Below are 12,683 nucleotides of genomic sequence, written 5' to 3'. Positions count from 1 at the left end.
AACTACTTGGCAATAATCGGGAGGAGGCGAGTGTAACATTACGAGACAGGGGTGTGAGCTGTACCACCCCTTAGTTAACCCAGAATCCACACCAGATATCGAGTCTCTTTTGGTTAAACACTGAGAAATGAATTTCACCATGAATAGTAGCTCCAGAGTCAACTCTTTTACAATCCTCTAACACACAGAAACTAACAGAGCTAACAACAGAAATGTAATGCTAACAGCCATAGTACATGGGCAATTTTGGGCACTTTTGCTGTGTATTTATTGACAAAAATAACTAGTGCCAAAAATCCTCCACTTTTGTTACCTATGAGAATAAAAGAAAAGTGACAGAACCATCTGGTCCAATCACTTAGTCCCTAAGCCAAATATTGGATCATAATAGAGGTTTATAGTCCTGCCTGATAGATACTGTATCTGGCCAAAATTTGATTGGCCAGGCCATTGGTTTGTCTCCACTCCACTCAGCTACCAGCTTGATCTGGAGAAGCTAGACAGCAGCTACTATTGGCTCATGTATGGCGAGCATTTGTCATTATTGAATATACATTTAAGAAGCTGTCTGGAGCCTTCATTTGCTACTGGAGATTTGAGTTCTCTCTTTCCATCTAAATGTATGCAATTTCTTGTTTGTTTTTGGCCTTTTTTTGGTTCAGCCACCCTATTTTTTTTTTTGTAGGGGTAGTTGCCAGGCACTCCAACAAAATGCTGACAACTCCATGGCAGTGTTGTAAACCACACACCATTGGTTTTAAGTGCTTAACAAATAAATGTAAGATTTTTGAAGGGCATTACTGCTCATTTATCAACACTGGGCAGTAACCTGCTGCAACAAAAACTGTCTTTATCTTATTTTTGGTCAGCCAGCTGCAGGTGGAACAATGAAAGCAAAAATGTTACTGGTTGCCAAGTGTCCCCGCCCAGATGTCAAGGTGCAGATTTGTCCGGAGTTAATAAATGAGCCAGACTAAAATTTGTGCCATACGCGTGACATTATGAAATGAACAAATATAAATAGCTTCAAAGATATCTAGTTTCCTACTACTACTACAAAATAATATTAGTATTGTCAAGTCTTAAAGGGGATGTAAACTGAAAAATATTATATCTCTAATGATAGAAAATGTTCAATGTACACCCCCCTGCAAAAAAAAAAAAATTCCATAGGGGCCCTGTGCACAGCAACTACTTCCCCATTTGCCTACAGATTTTCCAGCTGAGGAGGATTTCTATAAAGCAGACCTTGTATTGCACCCCACAGTGAAAGCAGGGTCTGCTCCTTCTATAATTACACCAGTGGTTGCCTCTACAGCACAGTTCAGCCAAAATCCATGGACCCAAAAGTGACAGAACTTAGAGGAAAGTGGGTACCATGTAATAGATCCAAAACTTTTATTTTACGTTGAGATAAATGGTTAAGTGGATCCAAGCTATCTGCAGAACTTACTTATATACAGAGGGGATCTCACCCTACATTGGCTTCTGCAGCTAACAGGGCAGTGTAAAAGATATGTGATAGTTACAGACATAAGCTGTAGCAGACAAACAGTATGACAGCTCTGCAGGGATGTAAATAAAAGAGGGAGACTGAATGTGACAAAGTAATGCACTAAAGAAGGTTTTGTTAATATAATGCTATTATCAGGCGCAGGACCATTTTAATAAATGGGCAAAAGGAGTATATGCCAAGGGCCCACTGTGACAGGTGGCTCTACCATCAAATTTTATCTGCATCCCCAAGAAATGGCAGACCCCTCATTTTAATCAGCTGGAAAAGCTATAGAACAGCATGAATTACATTTAGATATGCAAAACATTTTTTTGGGGGGAACCGTTAGTGGACAATTTCTTGGGTGGCAGTTGATCTTTCTGAGCCCAGGCCCAGAGGCTATACCCCTTCTAGCAGACCCTGCTGTTTCTCTTAAAGCTCATTTAAAAAGGATAAATACTTCTTCCATCAACTTTCTGTTTTTTTAACTATTTATCTGCTTTAATTATTTATCTGTTTTTTATTTAGTAATAAATAATTGTGTCGTTTACCAGGCACTGCCTTTTCTAACATTACTCAAGCCAGGTGTAACCACTTGTTTCTATGGTTCTTCTTTATTTTGATACTCGTAAAATTATACTCATAAGAAATCAATCATACTACAATAGTGAAGGTATTTTAGGTGTAATACACTGTTGGCCCTGGGCTGCTGGGCAACTTGGGTCAATCTAGTAATTAATTTGAATGCCAGAAGTTAGTATTCCTTAGCACAAGACAGGTGTTATTTGCCTTGCACCTAAGCAACTCTATTGTGCACAAACAGGGTTTTTCAGTTGGTACGGCCTCAGCTAAAAACATTAAATCTTTTGTTGACTCAAATAAAGAAATGGAAGCTTTAAAATACTTGCAATAGATCTGAGTTGTGTTTTTATTTTTAAAGGGGTTTTTCACTTTACGGCAGAGACACAAGCTGCAATTCGGGGAGATTAGTTGCCCGGCGACAAATCTCCTCTTCTTCGGGGGGACTAATCTCCCACAAATAGCCTCCCCTGCCTTCCCATCGGCTAGAATGAAAATCGCCGGCGGGGTGGCGTCTTCGGAAAACGAAGTTCTCCAAGTGCCATCCTGCCGGCGATTTTCATTCTAGCTGGCAGGAAGGCAGGGGAGGCAGTTCGGGGAGATTAGTGGCCCCGAAGAAGAGATTTGTCGCCGGGCGACTAATCTCCCCGAATTGCAGCGTGTGTCTCTGCCCTTAAAGTATCTTTTAGTATGATATAGAGAGTTATAGTCTAAGACAATATGCAATTAGGCTGCATTTTTTATATTTGTGTTTTTTTTGTGTTATTTAGCTATTTCAGCAATCTGTATGCTGGGGTCCAAATTCCCCCAGCAACCATAAATTGATTTGAATAAGAGACAGGAATATGAATAGGAGAGGGTCTGAATAGAAAGATAAGTAATAAAAAGTAGCAATAATAATAATTATGTAGCCTTACAGAGCATTTGTTTTTTAGATGGGGTCAGTGACCTCCATTTGAAAGCTGGAAAGAGTCAGAAGAAGGCAGCAAATAATTTCAAAAACTATAACAAATAAATAAATGAAGACCAATTGAAAAGTTACTTAGAATTAGCCATTCATACTGAAAGTTAACTAAAAGGTGAACCACCCTTTTAAAATGGGCATCACTCTTATTTTAGTGAAATTGTGCAGCCTGTACTGCATATAGATTTAGATAGTAACTCTTTCCCTGACAGTGTCTGGATTGAGTGCGAATGCTCTTAGCAGTCCTTTGTAATAACTTTCAATCATCCTAATACTGTTTCTGTAGTGGCTATTAATAGTAATATTTTGGAAAGATCAAAATGAAGTATTAACATATGCAGTCATTTTCATGGATAGCCTAGACATGACTACAAACAGCAACATATATATTAAAGGGGAACTGTCGCATAAATGAAAATTTAATATTATCTTCAGCGTACTGAAATAAGAAACTTTCTTTATACAATCAATTAAAAATTCTATACTGTTTCTGAAATAATCAAGCTTATCTTCACTATTCCTCTCTTAGCAATTGTTTTTCCTCATTCTGTCTTCATTCGGGAGTTGGGTGTCAGATGAATGATCCAATATATCTTATAGGGGGGCTCCTTTTGCCTAGAAGATGTATTAGAGCTCACTCTATTAAAATCACCAGACATCATGTCTCTCTACATGCAGAATTTGTGCAAAAGGCAGTTATTTTGTTAATATTGGATCATTCATCTGACACCCAACTGCTGTATGAAGATAGAATGAAGAGACATAGATGCTGAGAGAGGAATAGTGAATATGAACTTGATTATTTCAGAAACAATGCCGAATTTTGATTGATTGTGTTTAGAAAGTTTCTTATTTCAGTATGAGGAAGCTTATATTGAATTTTCATTTTCGCAATAGTTCCCCTTTAAGATTTTTGCAATTTCAGATCAGCATCAGCTAATTCCCTTAAGACATAAAAGGGGAAAGACAGAGGAAGCAGAGAGAAAGATCAGATAGAGGGAGATGGAGTTGGTAGAAGACAGATGAGCAACAGTGACCAACCTTTTGAATTTGGGTGGCTTCCATCTTATTCCAGGTATCCAGCATGAGGAGCTTAGAGGTTTTACCCAGGACAGAAGACACAGTGGAACTGGGTGGCAGGTTTCTGCTCAGGTCACTGTGTGTGGTGCTGAGCTTGGTTGTCAGAGGCAATGGCCTGGGTAGGGTGCTGTTGATTCTCCTCTTCTGGAAACCTTAGTCCTCATCCACACGTTTACTGCCGGCCGACTGTTAGATAATGTCCCTAATTAGTTTCCCTTTCAATTCACACACTTAAAAATGATAAGGCAGGTTTTCTTGCAGGACCATCTGCGTGAAAAGTCCGTAAGCTTCTTTTTATAGCCAGTGTACTAGTCTCTTACAGTAATATTACCTAGAGTTGTATTTCACACCCTGGGGACCTTTAAGATGCAGGTTTGATATTATTTACTGTAGAAAGGAAGATCAGTCAGAACCCGAGTTCAGTGACAGCATTCACCACCTTCTTCCTTGCACTCTGCAGACCTGCCAGGTTATCAGTCTCTATATATAGCCCCGCGCACGAATCAGTGAACCTATAAACCTGCTTCTCTATCTATTTAACCGCTTGCCAGCTGGGTTCCTTAATGACACCATAAGTCACATATTTCACACCCATGTAGCTCTCGAGTATACACAATAGCAGCAGGACAGAGTCACTTAAGTCCACGTTGCAATTTGGCTTCTTTGTGCAACAAGTACTGTATCTTCTTTTCAATTAAATTCATTTAAAAATGAACAAGAGCAATGATAACAACTGATGACATTACTAAGGCCAATTTATAAGTCCTTAATTATGTATTATATGTATTTATATAATTTAGTAATTCTAAACTATATTTTCAACAGTAAGGTAAAGAGTATATGGGATTAACTGATAAATATTGGTAAAGTTGTTGTACCGTGTTAGCCAGTCAGAGGGCAAAAAAACGTGTTATTTAGCCAATAAAGGTATGACCTTTATACCACATTTTTGTAATTTTTGTACCACCTTTTTGTTATTTTTTTGGCCTGATAAATATAAGGATGCTACCGATCTGTAAATATTAGTATCACTTTATCTAGGGACCTTTCTTTTCCCAGATGTTACTGAAGGAGAGTTATTATCATCACACTGTTTGCACTGCATTTGTGAGTACTTTTAGTTCATTACTAGCAGGCAGCTACTCTTCAGTTTTGCTGGCAATTAGGGATGCACCGAATCCAGGATTCGGTTCGGGATTCGGCCTTTTTCAGCAGGATTCGGATTCGGCCGAATCCTTCTGCCCGGCCGAACCGAATCCGAATCCTAATTTACATATGTAAATTAGGGACGGGGAGGGAAATTGTGTGACTTTTTGTCAGAAAACAAGGAAGTAAAAATGTTTTCCCCTTCCCACCCCTAATTTACATATGCAAATTAGGGTTCGGATTCGGTTCGGTATTCGGCCGAATCCAAAATAGTGGATTCGGGGGTTCGGCCGAATCCAAAATAGTGGATTGGGTGCATCCCTACTGGCAATATCGCCTGAAATGGTCTTTTTAGTTGATCGACACATCGTACATTTAAACGATTATTTCGAGATAATCGTGGTCTCACAATAACGATTGGATCTTTTAAAAATCTTTACATCTATGGCCAGCTTAAGAGGGAGTCTGATATTTATTTCTATATCAGGAAATAAAAAGGCAAAATCCTGAATGTAAAGTCTTTCCTTGTCAGAAAATGTTCAAACCTATTAAAAGAGAAGGAAAGGCTTCGTGCACTTGGGGGTGCCAAATGTTAGGCACCCCAAGTGATTGTATTGATTTACCTGAAACCCTGGGCCAGTGCTCCTATCAGCAGAAAACTGCACCGGCCCGGGTTAGTGAGCACCACGGAGGAATCCTCTTTTTTCTTTCTCTTTCTTTAGAGCGAAAAGCCGAACTTTAACCAAAAAGTCGGCTATTTTGTTCAACTGCGCATCACTATCCACTCATTGAACCAATAATAGCAAGTATGGGATCCGTTATCTGGAAACCCATTATCCAGAAAGCTCCGAATTATGGAAAGGCCATCTCCTATAGACTCCATTTTATCCAAATGATAAAAATTCTTAAAAATGATTATATTTTTCTCTGTAATAAAAAAACAATTCCTTGTACTTGATTCAAACTAGGATATAATTAATCCTTAGGCCAAGTAGTAGGCAGGGCCAGAACTAGGGGTAGGCAGAGTAAGCACGTGCCTAGGGCGCAAAGCTGGGGGGGGGGTCAGGGCACACACCTTCTCTGCCTCTCCTACCCCCTAGTCCACTCCATGCTCTGGCCGGTGTGTGCGTTTTTTTGCGCATACGCATGCTGTCCCTATCGTGTCACCTCTTTTTTATGCGCATGCTCGCACGCGGGTTCTTTTGCACATGCCCGCTCGCCACTGTGGGGGGCTCCAATCGGCAAAGCAGCCTAGGGCGTCTGCCCAGGCTGGCCCGGTACTGACTTTAGATATGGAAATCCAAATTATGGAAAGATTCGTTATTCAGAAAACCCCAGGTCCCAAGCATGGATAACAGGCCATACCTGTATATGTTAGTGGTATTTCCATGAGGAAAGGTGAGAACTTTGCCTCATGCTGTTTCTTGGTTACTGGTAACTTTAAATTTTCTTTTTTCTTCATCAGTTGGAAATTCAGCTCTGCTAGTGTAGAGACTGCTCTTTAGGGGGCACAACAATTTGTTGGACTCCTCAGGTTGCATTTGGGACAGAAATGTCCCTGCCAATATATACAATTAATGAATAAGTGATTGTAATAAAAGTAGACGACAACAGGTTTCATTCCCTATTGGGAGTAAGTGGTGAGCCTCAGGGTTATACAAGGCATTAGTATAAAAATTAGGCAGTCAATTAGGCTCCTAAAAGAAAATCACTTTATCTTGTTGTGCACTGATAATGAAATAACATGCTCTGAACCCTTCTGTAGACACAGCTGAGATGTGTAGAGGGGAGAGTGTTATGGCTGTTGTTAGTTCCATTCGGCTACTACAGCCAATGCGGCACCATGGGTGTCCACATGAGGCGGCAAAAGGGTGCTGTTGGCCCACTGTGACTTCTCCAGCTAGTATTTTTATACTTCCCACCCCAAAGCAAGCCTTAATTAGTTTATCTTATGCATTGTCGTGAATAGGTTCATCTCCAGTGGGATGCTACCCTATGTGATATAAGCTTATTTGCTCCCCCCCCTGGAAAATTTTCTGCAGACACCCATGCCAATGTCCCCTCTCTTCCAGTAAGGAACTCTGACAGGCCTGTTATTGGTTTTTAGGGCCATCATGCAGAATCCTCGCTCAGGTAATGAGCCGTCACCTCCGGCAAACACTTCATCGCCCGGATCACTTAGCAACCCCTGCATTACCTGCCACGTTTTCCAGGCTGTTCCCTCAAGCAACAGAGAGGCTCTGACGTCAGCCGCAGGTAGGATGGATACTCATTGCTTCCAAGGAAATTCTGGGAAGACTGTTATCCTGTCCCCCCCATATGTTATTTACTATCTAAGCTTATATACTGACCAGTCTGAAATGAAGTCACATGCATCTCAGGATAGATCACTTTGCTTTTCTTCTACTCTAATCACTGTAAATATGCTCTGTTTGGAAAATTAATTTCCAAGAATCCTGCACCCCGCTTGGTGAAATCGCAGAACCACAGTGTTTGTTTCTTGAAGGGATCAGTGGCCCCCATTTAAAACCTGGAAAGAGTCAGAAGAAGAAGGAAAATAATTCAAAAACTATAAAAAAAAGAAAAATTGAAAAGTTGCTTAGAATTAGCTATTCTATAACATATTAAAAGTTAACTTAAAGGTGAACTACCTCTTTAAGGGATGTGGCTGCCATGTCTGTTGAAGGTAAATTAGATTCGATCTTTCCATCCCTGGATACCCTCTTTAAAAAACAACATTCATCAAATGTGGATAGAGACATTCAAATTGTTAGTAACACACATGTATATATATATATATATATAGAATATATACACACACACACACACACACACACACACACACACACACACACACACACACACACACACACACACACACACACACACACACACACACACACACACACACACACACACACACACACACACACACACACACACACACACACACACACACACACACACACACACACACACACACCGCTACCCAGTCTTACCCACACAAGTATGGTTTTACTTACAACCTAGCTTACCTACTGATCACTATTAGACATGTTAAACTCCTCAGTAATAGTACTAGTAGTATACTTGTAGTATGCTGATCCAGTAAGTGTCAGATTTGCTGTAGATCAGGCCACATGGAAATAATTGGATTATGAGCCACCAGGCTCAGCAGTATTATGTCTCCTTCCTGAACAAAGGATAGTTTCTGGTATTTAACAACATATGTGATCCTACTGGTGGAAAGTTTTAGCAGGGGGATATAATTTTTAGTGCTAATGGCTTTATTGTGCGTCTTAGAATAAGATGCTACTGGGTGCAATTAAAGGGGAAGGAAAGGTTAAAACTAAGTAAGCCTTATCAGAAAGATCCACCTAAATATACCAGTAAACCCTCAAAGTAATGATGCTCCGAGTCCTCTGTCAAAAGAAACATCACATTTCTTTCCTTCTATTGTGTACACATGGGCTTCTGTATCAGACTTCCTGTTTTCATCTTAAACCTCCTTGCCCCGGGCGTGAGCATGCTCAGTTTTCTCCTCTTCCCCCCCCCCTTCTCTGCTGTAATCTGAACCCAGAGCTATGAGTGAGCAGGGAGAGACTCTGGCAGGAAGTGATGTCACACCAAGCTAATATGGCAGCTGCTATCTTAAATAGAGAGCTTCCAGAGCTTTTTACTCAGGTATGGTAAAGCATTCTACAGAATAAATATAGCAGTCTAGCTTGCACTATTGCAGCTAATCTATTGGCAATAAAATGCCTCTGTAGCTTTCCTTTTCCTTTAAACATATACAACCCAATTCAGGAGGCTTTTAAAGTGATATTGACTAATGTGTCCTGTAGAATGGATACGTAATCCTGGATAGAATTTCATACTATCCTTACTATATAATGGTAAGTCCACTGGAAAGTAAATTTACTTACAACAGATGCAGCTTCTCATCACTTCCTCATATGGTGACACCATATACCTGACATCATGCTGCATTGAGAGGTTGACCTGTTTTACTCTGTACCTCCTGGGCCCCTCTGCAGCTTCAGGGTCTGCCCCTGTTGGCAGATGAATTGGGCAGATCTTCTTTACTCCAAAAGGACTACAAGATGGTCTTTCAACACCAGCCCCAATGTGCTATGCATGCTCAGACAGACATACAGTATGGCCGAAATCAACTAAACCAAACATACCTAATCATGAGATGAGGATAATTCTTTGGAAAAGCTCACTGGTGTTGTGGTGACATCTAAAGGATGGCTACAGTATTGCAAAGCGCTATTATAGTGTACCAGTAGCAATTAGATGAATTGAAAAGCAGGTTGCACAACTCCAGAACTATGTTTTCTTCTCTTTTATCGTCCAAATCCAATTAACTACCAATAAGAACTGCTATGGGCTGCTTCTCTTCATAATCACTCATACCAGGTGTCACGCTAGCCTATGAGGATTATTACACCACAAATAGTTCTGATAAAGATAAAGACAAGTCCTAGTCTCATACAATACAAAATCTTTATGGAAGCTAAGGGTAACGAAACCCGAAGTTAATTTCACATTCATTGCTTCATATTTGTAATACACAAAATCAGTGATAAAAAGAACAACTGTTAGGGTGTTACTTATCAAAGGGCGAGTTGTAATTTTACCCGAAAAATTCGAGGGTATTTTTAGTCAAACCTTTCGGGTTAAAAAAAATCTAAATTTTTTTGAGATTTATTATACCCTGAAGCTGGAAATAGCTAGAATCCAAAATACGCCATCTAAAACCTGCTGAGGTCACGCAGAATTCAATGGCAGTGGTCCCTTGGACCATTTGATGTTTGTAGCCTTCATGATGTTCCTTTAGAACTCGACCTTTGATAAATAACCCCCTTTGCGTCCATTTAATTTACTGGGAAATTTACTGGGAGAGAAAATATTCATATGCTTTATTTTTTTCAGCCCTATTATTTATTTATGTATTTATTGCCAAGTTAAAGGCAGTTAGGGATGAGTGGGTTGCCTTTTCCACTGTGTAACTCTAAACCAAGAAATGTAAATTCTATGTTTTCGGTAAGGTTGCCACCTTTCTTTCTGACAATGTAGACTCTGGCAGAGAAAAAGTTAATGGCCACTATTAGCACAAGTTAGAGATAAGTTCTAAATTCGGGTGGTACTGAAATATGGGACAGGTAAGTAAAACAACACAACAAATTTATGGTCCCCATTTCTCAGGGACAGACCCCATGGAAATGTGTCTCAGAGTCTGTGTTAAACCCCACCGCAGACTGATGGGAGGCTGTTTGGGCATTGTTTTACTTGGAATACCAGGGCCTACTTTGAATCCCAATATAGACCTGGCTCCAAGGCTTTCTTAGCAATAGTGCAGGAGATCCATGTTCTGAAAATGGCACAGCTCAAACATAAAAGAAACACTTTTTTTGTGCTCTCATGGGCTTCCCTGTAACCTTAGAAATAGCATTTTTCACTGTGTTATCAGCTTTGGGATAGGGTAAGATGGGAGATCTTAAAGGAGACACTTTGTGTTAAAAATAAGAATGTACCAGTGCGTTATACTCATTTAGATATAGAAGAATTGTGGTCAAAAATAGTGTTTCAGGCTGATTTATTGAATATTTCTGCAAAAACCCTAATAATCCCTCCATTCTCTTCCACTTCCTGCTCCCTGAATTCCCAGGCTGTGCAGGGGAGCAGGCACACTCAGATCACTGCACTGTAGGATAAGAACCAATCAGCAGCTAGCAGGACCTGATAGGGAACTGAAGCCTGTCTGTGCTTGTGTGACTGCAGGGCTGTGATTGGCTGTCCCCCTCCTACTGTGCTTCTGGCAGGTACTGTCAGTGTCGGACTGGGGGGCCTGGGGCCCACAGGGACTGCTGTACCAGGGCCCCCCTCAGGTCTCCCTTGCTGAGCCGCTGGAGCCCCACACCGCATGTGTGCGCATGCGTGGTGTGACGTGTGTGCGTGCATGCGTGCACTCGAGTAATGTTTTTCATGGCAGGAGGAAGCTTCCAAATTTCGGATCTGGGCCGGCAGGGCCCACAAGAGCCAGGGGCCCACTGGGTTTTTTCCTGGTGTCCCACCGGCCCAGTCCGACCCTAGGGACTGTTAGGAAACACCCACCCCTCATTGGAAACATAGATAGGGACCAGAGGACATCTATAGGGAGCTCCAATAAAGGGGCTATTGTTAAAGATATCATTAATTTTTAGCACCATGTAAAAGCAACACCATATATTACTTTTAATTGCCTACAAAATTATGTGTTTTTTTTCCATTTCTCCTATATGTCTCCTTTAATTACTTAATTCTGGCTCTAGCTAATTATTTTTTCCTTGCCACAATTGGACTTCTATGTTGGACTACACACTAAATCCTGGAACTGGACATTTTTCATAAGAACTAGTTTTGTTGACTTTCAAGAACTTTGTAAAAATATGTTCTGTTGTTTTACTAATGAGGGTTTTCAATATGGTATGGATAGTTATTATAGTTATTAATGAGGATATAAAGCACTACTCTGTATGTAGATCTATATGTCTGACAAAGGGGTCTGCCCCCAGAAAGGTGACACTTATTGACACAATAAACGTGCAGGGGTTCTCCCCACTTCAGCTGCCATTGTGTGCATGGTATTCTGTATTACTATTGATGTGGAAGAGGTGCCGACCTCTCTAACCAAGCACAAGGCAAGTCTCCATTTGAGAGGTGGGGGAAAGAGGACTAACCTTCCTTTATAAAATATAAAGTTGCCATTGTATTTATATTTGTTCTGGGGGCATTAAAAAAAAGTAGTTGGCACTGTATTTATACTTTTAAGTGTTCTGGGGACAATATACATGAAGTTGCCTCTGCATCTATAATTAGGTTTGCCACCTTTTCAGGAAATAATAACATTGGCATCAAGCAAAAATTTTACCAACCGATTTTCACTAGGGATGCACTGAATCCACTATTTTGGATTTGGCCGAACCCCCGAATCGTTCGCAAAAGATTCAGCCGAATACCGAACCAAATCCGAATTTGCATATGCAAATTAGGGGTGGGAAGGGGAAAACATTTTTACTTCCATGTTCCAAAAAAGTCACGTGATTTACCCTCCCCACCCCTAATTTGCATATGCAAATTAGGATTCGGATTCGACCGGGCAGAAGGATTCGGCCGAATCATGGCTTTGGATTTGGTTCATCCCTAATTTTCACAGGACAGTCCGGTAAAAATGATGTTTGATGCCAATGTTATTAACAAGAAAAAACAGCAAGAATATAAGGCAGGTACATACCTCCCAACTGCCCTGTTTTGAGTGGGACAGTCCCAATTTTGACATCTCAACCCGCAGTCACGCGTTTGTACTGGAATGTCCCGATTTCTGTGCACTGAACAGCCAAAAAAGATACAATGTTGGCTCTTGGCAGAGAGCAC

The sequence above is a fragment of the Xenopus laevis genome, chromosome 3L (genome assembly GCF_017654675.1).
Source record: "Xenopus laevis strain J_2021 chromosome 3L, Xenopus_laevis_v10.1, whole genome shotgun sequence".
NCBI lineage: Eukaryota > Metazoa > Chordata > Amphibia > Anura > Pipidae > Xenopus > Xenopus laevis.
Note: the sequence above shows the minus strand (reverse complement) of the source record.